The sequence below is a fragment of the Hemitrygon akajei genome, chromosome 3 (assembly GCF_048418815.1).
Source record: "Hemitrygon akajei chromosome 3, sHemAka1.3, whole genome shotgun sequence".
Classification (NCBI taxonomy): domain Eukaryota; kingdom Metazoa; phylum Chordata; class Chondrichthyes; order Myliobatiformes; family Dasyatidae; genus Hemitrygon; species Hemitrygon akajei.
In genome coordinates, this window is record NC_133126.1 from 59,913,194 (window position 1) to 59,930,931 (window position 17,738).

Here is a 17,738-nt window from a genome sequence, read left to right on the forward strand (position 1 = left end):
TTAATGTGAAGAGTGAACAGTAAATGGTTAATCTTACTGCGACCTTGTTTTCATTGACTACGGTTTATCTCGATGTTTAACTCGGCGTTACGTTACACCCGAGCGAGAACGTTACAACAATGATGAACTAACCTATCAACTGGTACATCTCTCAACTGTGGGAGGAAACTGGAGACCCGGAAGAAAACCACACATTCATGGTGAGAATGCACAAACTTCGTACAGGCAGCTGTGGGAATTGAACCCTAGTCACTGAAACTGGTGAGTGTTGTGCTAACCACTATGCTACTGTACTTCAAACTTAATTGTTATATAATTTTTATTCTGTATTATTGTTGAACACTATCATTTTTTGTTGCATGTAACACCAGCACACCACAGCAATTTCCTAATACATGTAAAAGTATCTGTTGAATGATGTTGACCCTTGACATTCCCCAGGAATGATCCCAATGATCCACAAATCTGAAAGCCTGTTCCCTGTACCAACTCTTGCACCAAATTTTCGACAACAAGTGCTGCCATACTTTTCGTACTGGCCAGGGACAGGCAGGTTGTGATACCTTGTTTGTCAAAATCTTAATGAAATATAGTTTAAAAAGGCAAGGAATCTTCAACAGTTTTAGATTCGAAGCAAGAAGGCTGCGAGTGAATGGCTAAGGATTTCCGGAGCGAAGGCATCTTACTACTCAGGCTAAAAGAGAGGCAAGACTGCACTGCACTGGCCAGTACAGCAGGAAAAGTTGAAAAAGAAGACCCCCATATCCAGCAGGCAGCGGAGTGAGGGTAGCAGAGTGAGAGGGCTTTGGTTCAACAGGCTTAGGCGGTGAAGGATTGAGGCATGGTATGTTTACCTGTGATAATTGCGGAAACAAAGTATGTGTGTGAGGCCAGTTTTCTGTGCTCGGTGTCAAATGTGGGAGGCCCCAGAGTCTCCCAGCCTCCCGGACGGCCATATCTGCACCCGATGTGTTGAGCTGCAGCTCCTAAGGGACTGCATTAGGGAACTGGAGATACAGCTTGATGACCTTCGTCTGGTCAGGGAGAGTGAGGAGGTGATAGAAGGGAATCATAGACAGGTGGTCACACTGGGCCCAAGGGAGACAGACAAGTGAGTAACAGTCAGGAGGGGGAAGGGGAAGAGTCATATACTAGAGAGTACTCCTGTGGCTGTTCCCCTGAGCAATAAGTACTCCTGTTTGAGTACTGTTGCGGGGCGAGACACCCTACCTGGGGGAAGCAACAGTGGCCGTGCCTCAGGCACAGAGTCCAGGCCTGTGGCTCAGAAGGGTAGGGAAGGGAAGAGGAAGGCAGTAGGGATAGGGGACTCTGTAGTTAGGGTGTTAAACAGGTGATTCTGTGGACACAGGAAAGAAACTCAGATGGTAGTTTGCCTCCCAGGTGCCAGGGTCCAGGATGTTCCTGATCGCGTCCAAGATATCCTGAAGTGGAAGGGAGAACAGCCAGAGGTCGTGGTACATATTGGTACCAATGACATAGTTAGGAAAAGGGAAGAGGTCCTGAAAAAAGAGTACATAGAGTTAGGAAGGAAATTGAGAAGCAGGACCACAAAGGCAATAATCTCGGGATTACTGCCTGAGACACGCGACAGTGAGTATAGGAATAGAATGAGGTGGAGGATAAATGCGTGGCTGAGCGATTGGAGCAGGGGGCAGGTATTCAGATTTCTGAATCATTGGGACCTCTTTTGGGGCAGGTGTGACCTGTACAAAAAAGACGGATTGCACTTGAATCCCAGGGGGACGAAAGTCCTGGCAGGGAGGTTTGCTAAGGCTGCTGGGGAGAGTTTAAACTAGAAATGTTGGGAGGTGGGAACCATACTGAAGAGACTGGGGAAGAGGAGGTTGGCTCACAAATAGAGAAAGCTTGGAGACAGTGTGTGAGTGAGGATAGGCAGGTGATAGAGAAGGGACGCGCTTAGACTGACAGTTTGAGATGTGTCTGTTTTAACGCAAGGAGTATTGTGAATAAAGCGAATGAGCTTAGTGTGTGAATCAGTACTTGGAGATATGATGTGGTGGCCATTACAAGGACTTGGATGGCTCAGGGACAGGAAAGGTTACTTCAAGTGCCGGGTTTTAGATGTTTCAGAAAGGACAAGGAAGGAGGCAAAAGAGGTGGGGGCATGGTACTGTTGATCAGAGATAGTGTCACGGTGGCAGAAAAGGTGGGCATCATGGAAGGGTTGTCTACGGAGTCTCTGTGGGTGGAGGTTAGGAAAAGGAAGGGGTCAATAACTTTATGGGGTGTTTTTTATAGGCTGCCCAACAGTAATAGGGATATCGAGGAGCAGATAGGGAAACAGATCCTCAAAACGTGTAATAATAACAGAGTTGTCGTGATGGGAGATTTTACTTTCCCAAATATCAATTGGCATCTCCCTAGAGCAAGGGGATGATGGGGTGGAGTTTGTTAGGTGTGATCAGGAAGGTTTCTTGACAAAATATGTAGATAAGCCTGCAAGAGGAGAGACTGTACTTAATTTGGTATTGGGAAATGAACCGGGACAGGTATCAGATTTCTCAGTGGGAGAGCACTATGGACAAGGATCTTGATGATTGTAGTGATGACTTGCAGTGGAATGAATAGCTTGAGCATGTAGATATTAAGAAAGAGGATGTGCTGGAGATTTTGGAAAGCATCAAGTTGGATAAGTCGCCGGACCAGATGAGATGTACCCCAGGCTACTGTGGGAGGTGAAAGAGGAGATTGCTGAGCCTCTGGCAATGATCTTTGCATCATCAATAGGGACGGGAGAGGTTCTGGAGGATTGGAGGGTTGTGGATGTTGTTCCTTTATTCAAGAAAGGGAGTACAGATAGCCCAGGAAATTATAGACCAGTGAGTCTTACTTCAGTGGTTGGTAAGTTGATGGAGAAGATCCTGAGAGGCAGTATTTATGAACATTTGGAGAGGTATAATATGATTAGGAATAGGCTGCATGGCTTTGTCAAGGGCAGGTCGTGCCTTACGAACCTGATTGAATTTTCTGAGGATGTGACTGAACACATTGATGAAGGAAGAGCAGTAGATGTAGTGTATATGGATTTTAGCAAGGCATTTGAGAAGGTAACCCATGCAAGGTTTATTGAGAAAGTAAGGAGGCATGGGATCCAAGGGGACATTGCTTTGTGGATCCAGAACTGGCTTGCCCACAAAAGACAAAGACTGGTTGTAGATGGATCATATTCTGCATGGAGGCCGGTGACCAGTGGTGTGCCTCAGGGATCTGTTCTGGGACCTTTATTCTTCATGATTTTTGTAAATTACCTGGATGAGGAAGTGGAGGGATGGGTTAGTAAGTTTGCTGATGACATAAAGGTTGGAGGTATTGTTGATAGTGTGGAGGACTGTCAGAAGTTACAGCGGGACATTGATAGGATGCAAAACTGGGCTGAGAAGTGGCAGATGGAGTTCAACCCAGATAAGTGTGAAGTGGTTAATTTTGGTAGGTCAAATATGATGGCAGAATATAGTATTAATAGTAAGAGTCTTGGCAGTGTGGAGGATCCGAGGGATCTTGGGGTCCGAATCCACAGGACGCTCAAAGCAGCAGCACAGGTTGACTCTGTGGTTAAGAAAGCGTATGGTGTATTGGCCTTCATCAATCATGGAATTGAATTTAGGAGCTGAGAAGTAATGTTGCGGCTATATAGGACCCTGATCAGACCCCACTTGGAATACTGTGTTCAATTCTGGTCGCCTTACTACAAGAAGGATGTGGAAGCCATAGAAAGGGTGCAGAGGAGATTTACAAGGATGCTGCCTGGATTGGGGAGCATCCCTTATGAAAACAGGTTGAGTGAACTTGGCCTTTTCTCCTTGGAGCAACGAAGGATGAAAGGCGACCTGATAGTGGTGTATAAGATGATGAGAGGCATTGATCATATGGATCGTCAGAGGCTCTTTCCAAGGGCTGAAATGGTTATCATAAGAGGACACAGTTTTAAGGTGCTTGGGAGTAGGTACAGAGGAGATGTCAGGGGTAAGTTTTTTTACGCAGAGAATGGTGAGTGCGTGGAATGGACTGCTGGTAACGGTGGTGGAGGCGGATACAATAGGGTCTTTTAAGAGACTTTTGGATAGGTACATGGAGCTTAGAAAAATAGAGGGCTATGGGTAACCCTGGTAATTTCTAAGGTAGGGACATGTCCGGAACAACTTTGTAGGCCAAAGGGCCTGTATTGTGCTGTAGGTTTTCTATGTTCCTAAAATTTGTTTGCATCCATTGAATTAGCAATTGGAAGAACATTGTGTCATACTATACAATAACTAAAGGCCAATAAACTTTATATAATAAAGACTTTTGCAAGTTAGTTAATCCTGCCCTACCATGTGTATGTCACCTTAAATGACATATTTCACAACCAAAAGATCAACTTAAAAACTAAAATCAGAAAGCTGCATAAGTTGGAAATCTGAAATGGAAATGTAAGTGCTCAGTATGTCTGAGAACTAAAGAAAGATTATTCATCTGAAGCTGTTGCCTGACTTGCTGAGTATTTCCAACACCCTTATTTTTAGTTATGATGGGCTCAAGAAGTGGATTAGTATATCAATTGTAAGCAAGTTGCAACAGACATCCTAGTGAAGGTTTATTACAGAAAACAATTGTAGATGTCAAATGCACAATACAAAAATTAGGCTGAAAATTCACTCCAACTACAAACTACTTCACAGTAAAGTGTCCCTAGGTACTTCCCAGGCACATAATCAGACAAAAACAAACGGCACCAAGCCAAAGTCAATGAACAAAGTATATCTTGAAATGCATCTTACATGAGATGAAAGAGAACTCAAAGGTGTCTCTTCTAATCCCCAAACAATCCCATTCTGCAGTTCAGGCTCCATTTTATTGAATTCCCGTTAATGTAAATCAATATAGATTCCAACCCCACATGGGAAAAATACTGCAGTGATGTTTTATGAAGCAATCCATTAAACTCAGCTCTGGAGAAAACTTATTTGAATTTGAATGGGCAGTCTTAGAAAAATCTATGAAAAGAGGTGCCATAAAGCCTTCTAAATAAATGGTCATTGACAATGCCAATGTTAACTGCAAAAACAATGTTCATGCAATGGAAATTGTATAGCATAGACAAGGGTGGACAGAACTTAAATTTCTTAACAGTAGTATTGTATTTATCTCTTACAGATACAGTGGTATTACAAACATAGCCTCAACTATATTTTCATTTGTGTGTTGTACCAGTGTACAGCAACTTACTTTGATCCTGAGCAGAGAGCAAACTCACAAATACCCAATCTGTGAAAGTCAGATTGGAAAAAAGCAATGAGAATTACCATTAAAATGTAGGACATTCTACCTGCATCAACAAGTAAAAGGACATTTTTGCACTAATATGCAATTTCTTGAGAAGAATCCAAGCCATGTGTATAAACATTGTTCACTGTAATCATAAAGTGCAGCAATTTTTGGTTGGGATTTAGTATGTTTTTAAAGGACAATTATATAATCAGTTCTTAGCACAAGTACAAAATGAAGATGACTATGGATATTTCTTTGGTAGGTTTTTCTTAATCTTGTAACTTTGATCCAATGCATAGTTAGCTATTCATCTCTCACAGCGAGAAGTCTTAATGGAATGTGGATCATTAATCTTTAGTTATCATGGTGTGAATGTTAACATTACTGCTGGGGCAGGTTTCCAAACTGGTGAGATTATGTATGGACAGAAGGTAGAAGATTGCTATGATCAAACCTGAGTTTCCATGACAAATGGATAGTGTGCCCAAGAGGAGATAGGTTCAAATGAACGACACTGATGTAATTTAAATATCTATTATAAAAGAAATGAAGAAGGTGTCCAGTCTTATAGTAATGCCCACCTTCTGGAGGACTGCTTATGAGTATTCCAGTAGAAAAAATTAGACACTTGCCAGAACATCCATACTCTGTCCACAGAGATGAACTACCATTCATTACTTTGAACCAAATCACTTCTTAGTGAGAACACTGTATATCTTTTGACAGATCAGCTGAGTTAATCTTGTCTTTGAAATATGATTGGACTGGCTCAGAATGAACTTGAATATTTGCCAATTTTTACTTGATATTTTACAAGGTTGTGAAGGATTCAGTTTTAATCAGTTCAAAACTAAACACATGACTAAAGTATCTCAAACTATTGCAACTTTTCATATAGGGATCAACTAGTAAAATTAAAGTAACTCAGACGCAGAGCAAACTGTAATTAAACAATATTACTCCCAAGAATTAGTCATTGTCATATTTTATTTTAAAGAAAGTTTAACTTTTATTTGGACTATCTTTCAATAAACAATATCATGCAATTTAATTTCCAGACAATTGCTTGCAGAACTCATGTAAAATACTAGTTCATTAAAATTCCGGAGCCCTCCTAACTCACAACAACAGAACACCAGCATTGAAAGTCCATTAAGTTAATCTTGCAGGATTTACTCTATTTTGTGCATGATACAAAGTTGCTCCCTTAAGTACAGACGTATAAGCACCCATGTATCTGTGTGATTTCCCCAGGTTTTTTGGTGCGAACAATACTTCAGCAGAACTGTGAATTTGTGCGCTATCTGGTTAAATGAATAACAGCTTTGTTTAGCGGCATCACCATTCATGATCAAGATGGTTTATTCCCGTTTATTCTTGTTTATTCTCCTGTTAAATAGTTTTGGAATTTCAACTGATAGAAGCGATTTGGATCCATTTTCCACACATAATTTGTATTATGTCGGTACCCTCCGCTTACGTGCTTTATTCTTCTTTTATTGGGAGAAGTTCATGTTGTTTCAATTATGAATTTTGCTCCTTTCAGTTCAGAGAGGCTCTTTCTAAATTTATTCAATTGACCTTACAAAGCAGAGCACTGTTTCAGTAAATGTGAGTTGTTGAGTGTGTAAATTTTGCTTTCTGTCATATAAACTGTTTGCTATGCAACCTATCATAATTACCATCCTTACTATAATTCAGTAATTGTCTGTGATATCAATGTGCACTTGAATAAATATCGACACCATTCTGTTAAAAATATGTACTGAGAATTAAATATTAATGAATTTTAAATTATTTACCCATTAATCTTTTAGGATTTCTAGCAGGTATGTACAGTAGTAGAACATATAAAATGGCTACTGAGGGCCACTCAAACACATAAGCTTACTTTAGAATAGAATGTGCATCAATATTGTAACTGCTGGTACAGTATTATATTTCAGTACAAACAAAATATGAATTAAAACATTATTTGAATGTTAAAGTGTCTTGTGGTTATTCTTAATTTATAATTTTCCAGACTGGAAGTGTTGTTTGATTGGGAGAGGCTTCTTAAATTTAATCAAATCAGAATCAAGTTTAATATGACTCAATTGTGTTGTGAAATCTGTTTTTTAGCAGCAGCAGTGCAGTGTAAAGCCTTAAAAATCTATAAATTACAATAAGAAAAATATATATATATATAAATTAGAGGTAGTGTTTTTGGATTGGTTCATTGTCAAATCTGATTTGATAGAGCAGAAGAAACTTGTAAAATGTTCGGCGTGTGTCTACCTCCCCTCTGAAGGTAATAATAAGAAGAGAGCACATAAAAGGTGATGGCTGAGGCATCACATTTTGAAGATATCCCAAATGCAGGGGAGGCTAGTGCAACCCTATGCAGCTTTTTTCTGACCCTGTGCAGAGGCTTTTCCATACCAGATGATGTTACAATCAGTTAGAATGCTCTCCACAGTACATCTGGAGAAATTGGCAAGTGCGTTTGGTGACATACCTATTCTCTTCAAATGTCTAATGAAATATAGCCATTAATATGCTTCCTTTGTAATTGCATCAGTACGTCAGGCCTAGAATAGCTCCTCGAAGACTTTGACACGCATGAACTTGAAACTGCTCCCCCTTGCTACTGCTGATCCCTCGATGAAGACTGGTGTGTGTTCCCTCAACTTCTCCTTCCTGAAGTCCACAATCAATTCTTTGTTCTTATTGACGTTGTTGCTGCGACACCACTCAACCAGATGAATTATCTCACTCCTGTTCCCTCCATGTCACCATGTGAGATTCTGCCAGCATCACTTGTGACATCAGCATGCTTATAGATGGTGTTTCAGCTGTGCCTAGCCACACAGTCACGGGTGTAGAGAGAGTACAGCAGCAGGCTAACCGCACATCCCTGAGTTGTACCAATACTGACTGTAACTGAGGATGTGATATTATTTCTGATCCGCACTGGGACTGATCTCCTGGTGAGAAAGTTAAGAATCCAGCTACAAAGGGAGGTTCAGCGGCCCATGTTTTTAAGGTTGTTAATTAGTACTGAGAGGATGATGGTGTTGAATGCTGAGCTGTAGTCAATAAAAAGCAGCTTGACGTAGGTATTGCTTTGTCCATGTGGTCCAAGGTCTAGTGGAGAGCCTGTGAGATTGCATCTGCTCTAGACCTACTGCGGTGACAGGCAAATTGAAATGAGTCCAGGTCCTTGTTTAGGCAGGAGTTAAATCTAGCCATAACAAATTACTCAAAGCACTTCATCACAGTAGATGTGTATGCAAATGGATGATAGTCATTGAGGCAGTTTCCCCTGCTCTTATTGGGCACATTTTGAATCATCTTAGTCATAAATTTATGCAATTGGATCAGATCCCTGCATAACCATTTGGTTAATTTTATTTTCCATTAACCTCAGTAAAATCATTTGATATTTAAAAATATGCAGCCAATCTGATGGAATTATTTTGTGAATTAACTAAAAGTTGTCAACAAGATGTCCAAAAGTAAAGCCTTTGTTCCTATTATTTGAAGATAATTCATCATACCAACTTTTTGTAATCAATTAATCACATTATATGTGATCTGCTTATCATATTTAACATTAACTTATGATGTATGGTATTACATAGAGAAAGCATTTAACTATGATATTAATTTCATGACTGTCAGACAGATGAAAAATGAGAGAAAATTCTTTGCAACTTTGTATAAATTAGTAATTTCAACATAATTATTAAGTTGTGAGTTACTTCTTTAAAAATTACATTTGATATAATCTAGTTCATGTTTTATGATGGGGTGAGAAATCATATTTAGTCAAAGAGAAACAAGAACAATTGCACTTTCCTGGAGAAATGGAAACAAGTGAGAGATTAATGAGAATAATTTACAATTTAGCAGCCTGAATCCCAAGTGTAACCTGCTAATAGTTACAGCTCGATTTTTTTAAATTATGAACCATCACTTACAGTGCTGAATACTCCAAGACTACTCTTTGTTGATGAAATTCAATGCATTTTCCAGTGCAAAGATTGTCACAGTTCAACTCCAACGCAGCTAATGTGTAAGCCCTCAGAGGTAAAGTTTTCAACTAGAAGCATAACAAAACTGTGCACCCTCAAAAGTTCGTTCTACCATTCAACAGGATCATGGCTGAAATCATCACTGAGTTCATTTCCAAATTCTGCCTGGTCTCCATAACTGATAATTCCCCCAACAGCCAGAAAATTTCGACTCTCATGATCCTTTGTAAGTTGAAGTTTTTCTTAATCACAGCTTTGTGCATAACAAAATCTGTCCTTATAAAGTGAAATGATACCTCAATGTTAATAGTTTGGCGGTGCTCATTACGGCCCAGCATCTGCATTCAGCCACTGAAGATACCCTTATCTGCAAGAACACCCATGGATTGGGTTACACTGGAGCCCTCTTTGAAGTAAACTGGGCTGCAAGTGGTGGCCAAAGGTAGGTGGAATAGCCCCACTGTTGTCAAAGGCAGTTTCACTGATGATCGATATTCAGTCATTTTAAATCTGTTTAAATTGTTTTACATGTGAAAACAAATAACAAAATACTTTAAAACTATGTAAATTAAGAAAGGTCTAAATTGTATCAATACTGTGTGTTCATTGATATGATGGCCATATAGGATAGTGGCTATATAGTTAAAAAATAAGAAAGAAGGAGAAAAAGGTGGAAGATCTCCAGTCCAAAAATTAACCTGGACCCAGCACTTAATCAGTGTGGAACTCACACTGGCCTTCACAAGTTCTTCTACCATTATTAAGCCAGCTGTAGTAAGAATGAATTTGCGTAGGCAACTTCAGCTGCAATCACGTTGGAAAAGCTTGATTTCACAAAGAAGTAATAGATCCTTTCATTGTCTCCCACACTCACACTCCCTCTTACATTGGATATTCGCAGGTCTGCATGGGACTTACCAGCTACAAAATGCCAGGTAATAACTTGCCATAGTCTCAAAATTCAGAGTTCAAAGGAGATTTATTATTAAAGTATGTGTACTATATATAACCTTGGGATTTGTTTCCTTACAGGCAGCCATAAAACAAAGGAACCCTAAAAAACCCATTGAAAAAGACCATCAAACACCCAATGTGCAGAAAAAAACCAAATTGTGCAAACAATAAAAGTAAGCAAATAACATTTAGAACAGAAGTTCATGGAAGTGAGTCCGCAGCCATGAAGCCAGTCATCACTGCAGCTGATCCAGGAGCCTTGCTTGTTGCAGGCCACTGCCTCAGTTCAGTGCAGAGACGAATAATCCTCAGGAAGTAGAGAGCTGAACACTGGCCCATCCCTGTCTGGTCAGTCACAAAACCCTGACCTTTTCAATCTGTCTCGGTGCTGAAGTCAGCAAACCTCAGGCTGTTCCTTGCTCTCGGTCCCAGACATGGCCCCACTGCCTCGCCTCCACTCACCTACTTCAGTTCTGGAGCATTGAATTGGCTCCAAATCCACTCCAGCAATGGTGAAACATTGGCCCATTCCCTGCTCTCGGGCCTGGGCCCAGCGGCCTCAGTTCAGCTCCTACCTGCCACACCACAACCATCCTGCACCTTTGGGACTTCATTTCACACCATAAAAATGACAGGTGGTACAGGCGGATCAAAAGCTTACTTCCAAAATGGAAGTTATAGGCTATTGATTGCAGTGACAGTATCGGAGAAAAGGTGTGTTTAATACAGTAATTTATAGTTTTGCTTGTTTTGTTTGCTACCAGCAAGTCATTGCAGTGCTTCACCAGTGTCATCTTAACAGCTCCAAAGAAACTGTGAATTGTGTCTCAGGAAGAACAAAGGCAGGATGGGTAACACCCCACCAGCTGAGTGACCTCCTAGTTACACACCAGCCCAACAAAAAATATATTACTTATCTCTGACAGTCTTAATAAATGGCACTGTCCACACCTGGAAGCAGTAAAATCTAAATGGTCTTTAGGTGTGGGCTGATAGTTGACCAGTAACATTCACACCATCAGGGAATCAATGACCACTCCAAATTTCCTAGCCCAGGCGGTTCCCCCCACACAGATATCCTATGAATCACCATTTGTCAGAAACTGAACCAATGATACATTCAGCACACCCACAAGGAGCATTGTCACAAAAGGCAGCATCTCTTATCAAAGACCCCCGCCATTCAGGCCATTCTGTCTTCTTGCTGCTGCCATCGGGGAAGAGGTACAAGAGTTTTAGGTCCCACACCACCAGGTTTCAGGAAGAGTTATTATCCTTCAACCTTTGGGCTCCTGAACCAGCGAAGAGAACCTCAGTTCCCTCAACACTAAACTAATTAAAACATAAGAACATAAGAAATAGGAGCAGGAGTCGGCCACCTGGGCTGTCGAGCCTGCTCTGCCATTCAATAAGATCATGGGTGATCTAGGCCTGGACCGATCTCCACTGACCTGCCTTTTCCCCATAACCCTTAATTCCTCTTGTGACTCACTTTCAAGGACTCTACAAATCATGTCATCAATATTATTTATTTATTTATTTATTCATTATTACTTGTAGTTTTTGTATTTGCACAATTTGTCTTCTTTTGCACATTTGTTGTTTGTTAGTCTTTGTGTGTAGCTTTTCATTGATTCTATTGTACAGTATTCCTTTGTTCTACTGTGAATGCCCACAAGACAATGAATTTCAGGGTAGTATGGTGACATTTATGCACTTTGATAATACATTTACTTTGAACTTTGAACTTTGGAATACCATGGCTCGAAGAGTAGGTCAGAAGCTGAGTCTGATCCAGCAAATGACTCACCTGCTGACATCCCACAGGCTTTACAGCATCTCCAAGGCACACATCAGAAGCATGATACAACACTATCCACAGGCTTGGTCGTGTGCAGCTGCAGTAACTCTTGAGAAGACGCCATGCAGGGCAAAGAAGCTTGTAGACTAGCACAATCACCCTGAATATTCATTCTCTCTGTCAGTGAAGGTGTGGCGTCTACCATCTACTAAATGCACCACATTTGCTCACCTTGGCTTCTGAACCCTGCCACCAAGAAGCAGCAAGACAGAAGACATATTGTAGATTCCTCTTCGAGTAACACAACATCCTGTTACAAAAATAAATTGCCTGTGCTGTATTGTTACTTTATCTAAATCCTGGAACTCCCTATCCAACAGCTCCATTGATGCACCTTCACTGGAAGGACTGCAACAGTTCAAAAATATAACTCACTACCATATTGTCAAGGCAATTCAAATAGGAAACATATGCTGGCCTTTTCAGTAATATTCAGATCCCAAAAAAATAAAGAAATTGACACTGATCTTGCCAATATTGCTTGGGTCCTATTTTAGCTCTTCTTTCTGAGTATAAAACACTCATATATATACCATTTCAGATGGAGAATTCCTTGATTTTTTTGTCCTGCCATATATAAATGTTTTAAAATGCAGTTGTTGCTTTCAAATCCTGTGGTTAGGCCTCAGAGGCATTAAGAACTTAGCTCACTCCAAATAGATATTGATTTTTAAAAGTCTGTTTTGTTACTAGAGCAAGTTGAAAGATGTATTGTTAATGTGGTACAAATAATTCATCTCATATGCAATTCCAAGCTAAAGTCACGTGGATGTACAGTTGTCATTTGTGAGAACATCATCTCCATCCTATCAACTGTGTTCAAGCTCCAATATTCTAGAGAGAACTGCATCTTCACAGTATTGAATAAAACAATCATATATGCAGTCCCATGAGTCAGCAGCATATGTGCTACTCTCAGAATACGAATGGAGTAAGTTTAGATCTATTTCTTTTTTGCAGCGAGTCTATTACTGGTGATACCAGTAAGAAGTAACATAATTCCAACAGTACCTGAGAAAATGCTGCAAGTACTGATAATAGACTTGCTGTTCTCCACAGCAGTAATTCCAGTTGACACAAACAGAAATAAGGGACATAAAATATTTAAACATTTTTCATCTTTTATTTAAATATAGTATCTAAAAATGAAAGTTTTACTTTCCCACAGACTTTTGCACCATCAAGAGCTCTCTGAGATCATAAAGTGATCCTCAATCTATACAATTCAAACTATGTTCCATGTGATTATCACTGATCAATCTGAATAACTGTGCTTCTGCAACTACTTTAACCATGCAGCCGTAACCTTGAGAAGAGAGCTGTTAATCAGAGTTGGTTTTACTGTCATCTTCACCAGCATCTATTGTCTCTTAAGAGAGAGATATTATATATGAATTCAATAACTTCAGGGCTTATTGGACTATTCAAAAAAATGTTAGTTCTGTGATTAAAAATAAATTAACTCAATAAAGGGATCTGTTGCAGCTTCTGGGATATAATGAACATTCTTCACAGTATCCATTGATCAAATTATGTGATTGGTAAAATGCAAGAAGCTGGAAACAAAGATATGATGAAGGGTCTTGACCTGAAATATTGACTGTTTATTTCTCTTCATAGATGCTGCCTGGCCTGCTGAGTTCTTCCAGCGTTTCCTGTGTTGCTCAAAATTTCTAATGTCTGCAGAATTACGTGTCTCTGATATTCCTTCTAATCGTGCTTAACACAATATGTATCTGGTGCTGGAGTTGGCAGTATGTTCCAAATGATAACTTTACAAGTTTAAAATACAGATTTGTTGAGCCTGATATTATACCACTGGATAATACTGTCAGAGACAGTGTGAGAAAATTATCAAAAGCTGTGATTCACTTAATGTATTGTATATGGCTTAATTGGTCAGGAATTTTAATTCGACATTTTTTTTAGTGCAGTTCAGCCAATATCAGAAATAAATACTGCAACTTTATTTTTCAAAATCTATTAGTGCAACTTTTAAAGAGATTTTACTGAAGAAAGACTCTGCCTATAAAACTGGACAAGCTTCCCATCCCTGCCAGGTGAATTGATTACCAGTGGCTATTTCCAGTAACTGCTCCTGCTCAAAGACCTTGAAGGAGGCATCAAAGATCAAACAGCTGTTCTTTTGTCCACCGCGCAGTTGCTGGATACATTTCAAAAGGTCTAATTGTGATTTTGCTCACTGACTGATTGGTCCAAATATTAATTAAAGTATGTTTTACAGACCATCCCTGGGTAACAAACAGGTTCTGGCTTATGCCCATGTCAAATTTGTCCACAAGTCAGTGAATACACAAAAACCACCTGATGTAGCAACCAGACCACAACAGTATTGTATTGATTGGCATGAAAAGCATACAAGACTGATAAGGAAGGACAATTATTAAGAGATGAGAGAAAAAAAAAGAGGAAACTAATTTTTCCTTTCATAGGAACAACCATATGCAGGGGAGTTAGAGTTTTGAATTGAAATTATGGGAGCTCATTCATATGTATGGGTATCCATAATCCTGGCATTTGTTTGTCACAAAACATTTTCAAGCTGGCCTGGATGAAGTCGTCCACAATGATCGGGAAGACATCAGGGTGCACTGACTAGATCGCGTTGCTCAGCTCCTCACCTGGCAGCTTGATGTTAGCCAGGTGTGGAATGTGAACTGCGACCAGGATGACAGCGGAGAACTCCCTCAATAGACAGAATGAATGATACTTGACTGCCAGACGTTCCAGTTCGGGGGGAAAAGGACTGAAACTCAACTGCCATGCCTATGCGTCAGGATGAGTTACTCATGAAACAAAGGCTACACACAGAATGCTGGAGGAACTCAGCAGGCCAGGCAGCATCTATGGAAAAGAGCAAACTGTCAACGTTTCGGGCCAAGACCCTTCAGCAGGACTTTGGTGTGAAATGTTGACTGTTTACTCTTTTCCATGGATGCTGCCTGGCCTGCTGAGCTCCTTCAACATTTTGTGTGTATTCTATTGGTTGCCAGCATCTTCAGATGTTCCCTTTTTTATGAAAAAAGGGTGCCTCTGCCTTTACCTGACACCTCCGCTTAGTCCAAGCAGTGGAAGATGAGGCCCTGGGGGTGAAGTGCTGTGTGCAGAGTGCTGGGAGTGATGTGTCTGGAGAGAAGACTACACTACAATCCAGGTTGGTCCAAACTTCCCATATATCTAGAACTCTCAGATCCTGATGAACCTCTTCTGCACCATCTCCAAAGCCTCCTCAACCTTCCCATAGCATGGTAGCCAGACTGCATACAATGTGGCCAGAGCAGGGTTTTATACAGCTCAATAGACAGAAAAAAAATTTGGGGAATGAAACTACCAGTAAATGGGGAGAATTTTGAGATTCACTTTGTACAGAACTCATCAGATTTGATAGAGCACTTGAGAGAAGTTTTCTTCTGGAGCTGTCAATAGATATGATTGGTTGACTCAAAATTGACTTTGAACCATACATTGTTTGTTTCTGACCCTGAAGCAATCTGGGCAATGTTAAGAAGCAATCGATGCAAGCTATTTTCGGCAGACCCACTATGTTTAAGAGTGAATTTCAAGCCTGCCCAACCTGTGGAAACATGGTCCTGCCGAAGGATCTCAGCCCAAAACGCCAACTGTACTCTTTTCCATAGATGCTGCCTGGCCTGCTGAGTTCCTCCAGCATTTTGTGTGTGTTGCTCGGATTTCCAGCACCTGCAGATTTTCTCGTTTGTGAAGAGATGGTTAAAATCCTGTTCAGATGTGACTTGAGATATCCCTGTCCAGTGACAATATTATCATGCTGCTTTCTGATTACAGAAGAGCTTCTCACCACATGAAAGCAGGTACCTTACTCATACTCAGGTGTTGAACTCACAGGATGTCATTCAGATTGCAATGAGATTTCAGCTGCAGGCCAGCACAGTGATGCCACTGCTAAAATGATAGAAGTGCACTAGAAAGATATTGGAGTTGTTTCCTGCCGTGGGACTTTATTGATCTTCCTCACTTGTCAAAACCCATTCACCATGATCAGTATTTAGTGTTATATCAGGGGCCTTTCCCTGGGGTCTTTCATCACAGCCCGGTCCACCCAGACAAAGTGCTCCGTACCACTTAGCACATTTACATGGAGCGCTGCCACAAGAAATTAGCATCCATCATTAAATAATGGATTGAATAGAGGATATGCACTCTTCACACTACTACCATCAAGCAGGAGGTACAGGAGCCTCAGGTCCCACTCAACCAGGTTCAGCAACAGTTATTCTCCTCCAATCAGCATGGATAACTTTACTCACCACAAGTCTAAACTGATTCTACAACCTACTGACTCACTTCCAATTATCTTATTATTCACATTCTGAATATTAAGTTTTTATTTGCACAATTTGTCTTCTTTTACACATTGGTTATTGTCAATCTTTGTTATGTATAGCTTTTCATACATTGTATTAAATCTCTTTATTTCACTGTAAATATCTACAAGATAATGAATTTCAAAGTACTATATGATAATGTATGCATACTTTGATAATAAATTCACTTTAAGCTTTTAAATTTGAACTTCACTGGTGATGTCCTGCTGTGGAAAGTAGTCCTGTCCCCTGACTATCTAATGATGCCGTTAGGTTCAAGCTCAAACACACCTAGGACACAAGAGCCTTGCACTCAAATTAGTATGGACACCCCCATTCACTCCCTTCACCCAGGCCTAAGGTAAAATTGGACCTTCAGCCTACATAAATGTAAACACTAGCTATAATGAAAAACAGAATTGTGGTCATAATTTTAATATTATTTATCTTTTATAAATGTTATAAGGATAATAAATACCGATTGCTTTGTACAAGACTTTAACATTTTAAAAAGCTGCAAATAAAAATAGTTAAATGAGACTGCATTTTATTCGGAAAAGAATCTACCACTTTTGAACATTGAGATTTTCCAGCACGTATAAATGATGAAAAAGTGAGCATACATCTATGGCAGAATATGCACTTTAAAACTTATGTAAATCAGATCTTTGCTTGGTATTTGTAAAAACAGAGTCTCGTGAAATCAGGATTATGTTAGTGGATTCCTGCAGATCTTTTATACGTTGCAGTTCAAATCAATTTTCAATGTGGCACAAACCTCAGTATAAAAATGAATTCTGTTTCAATTAAATAATTCTAAATGTCTGGCAAATGCTGTTAGGGCTGCTTTATTTACAGCTTTCTGGGTAGTCTGGAACGAGAATTCCTGCATTTTCTGTGACTAGCCTTGAAGTCTATCAAATGTACTTGTGTTAGCTTAATTGGTAAGGTTTCATAACAAACTGCTGAGTAAATACTATTTAAAACAGTGTTAATCATGCAACAATCTCTTGCTACAAACCAGTCTGAGTTCCTAGTGTTGCAGTATTAACCAAGAACTGAAACTGAGTAAAATGCAAAATCTTTAATTCCACCTGTCCCAAGTATCTGTTTGGTGCCTCCCCTTTGGGCTATTTAAAAATAAACATCACAGATGAATCAGTAAGAAAGGATGAGCAGAAGTAATTAATCACCGAGGCCCCTTATAAAACAACGGCCCCGTCCGAGATAAAGTTGTAGGTGTCCAAAGGCCTT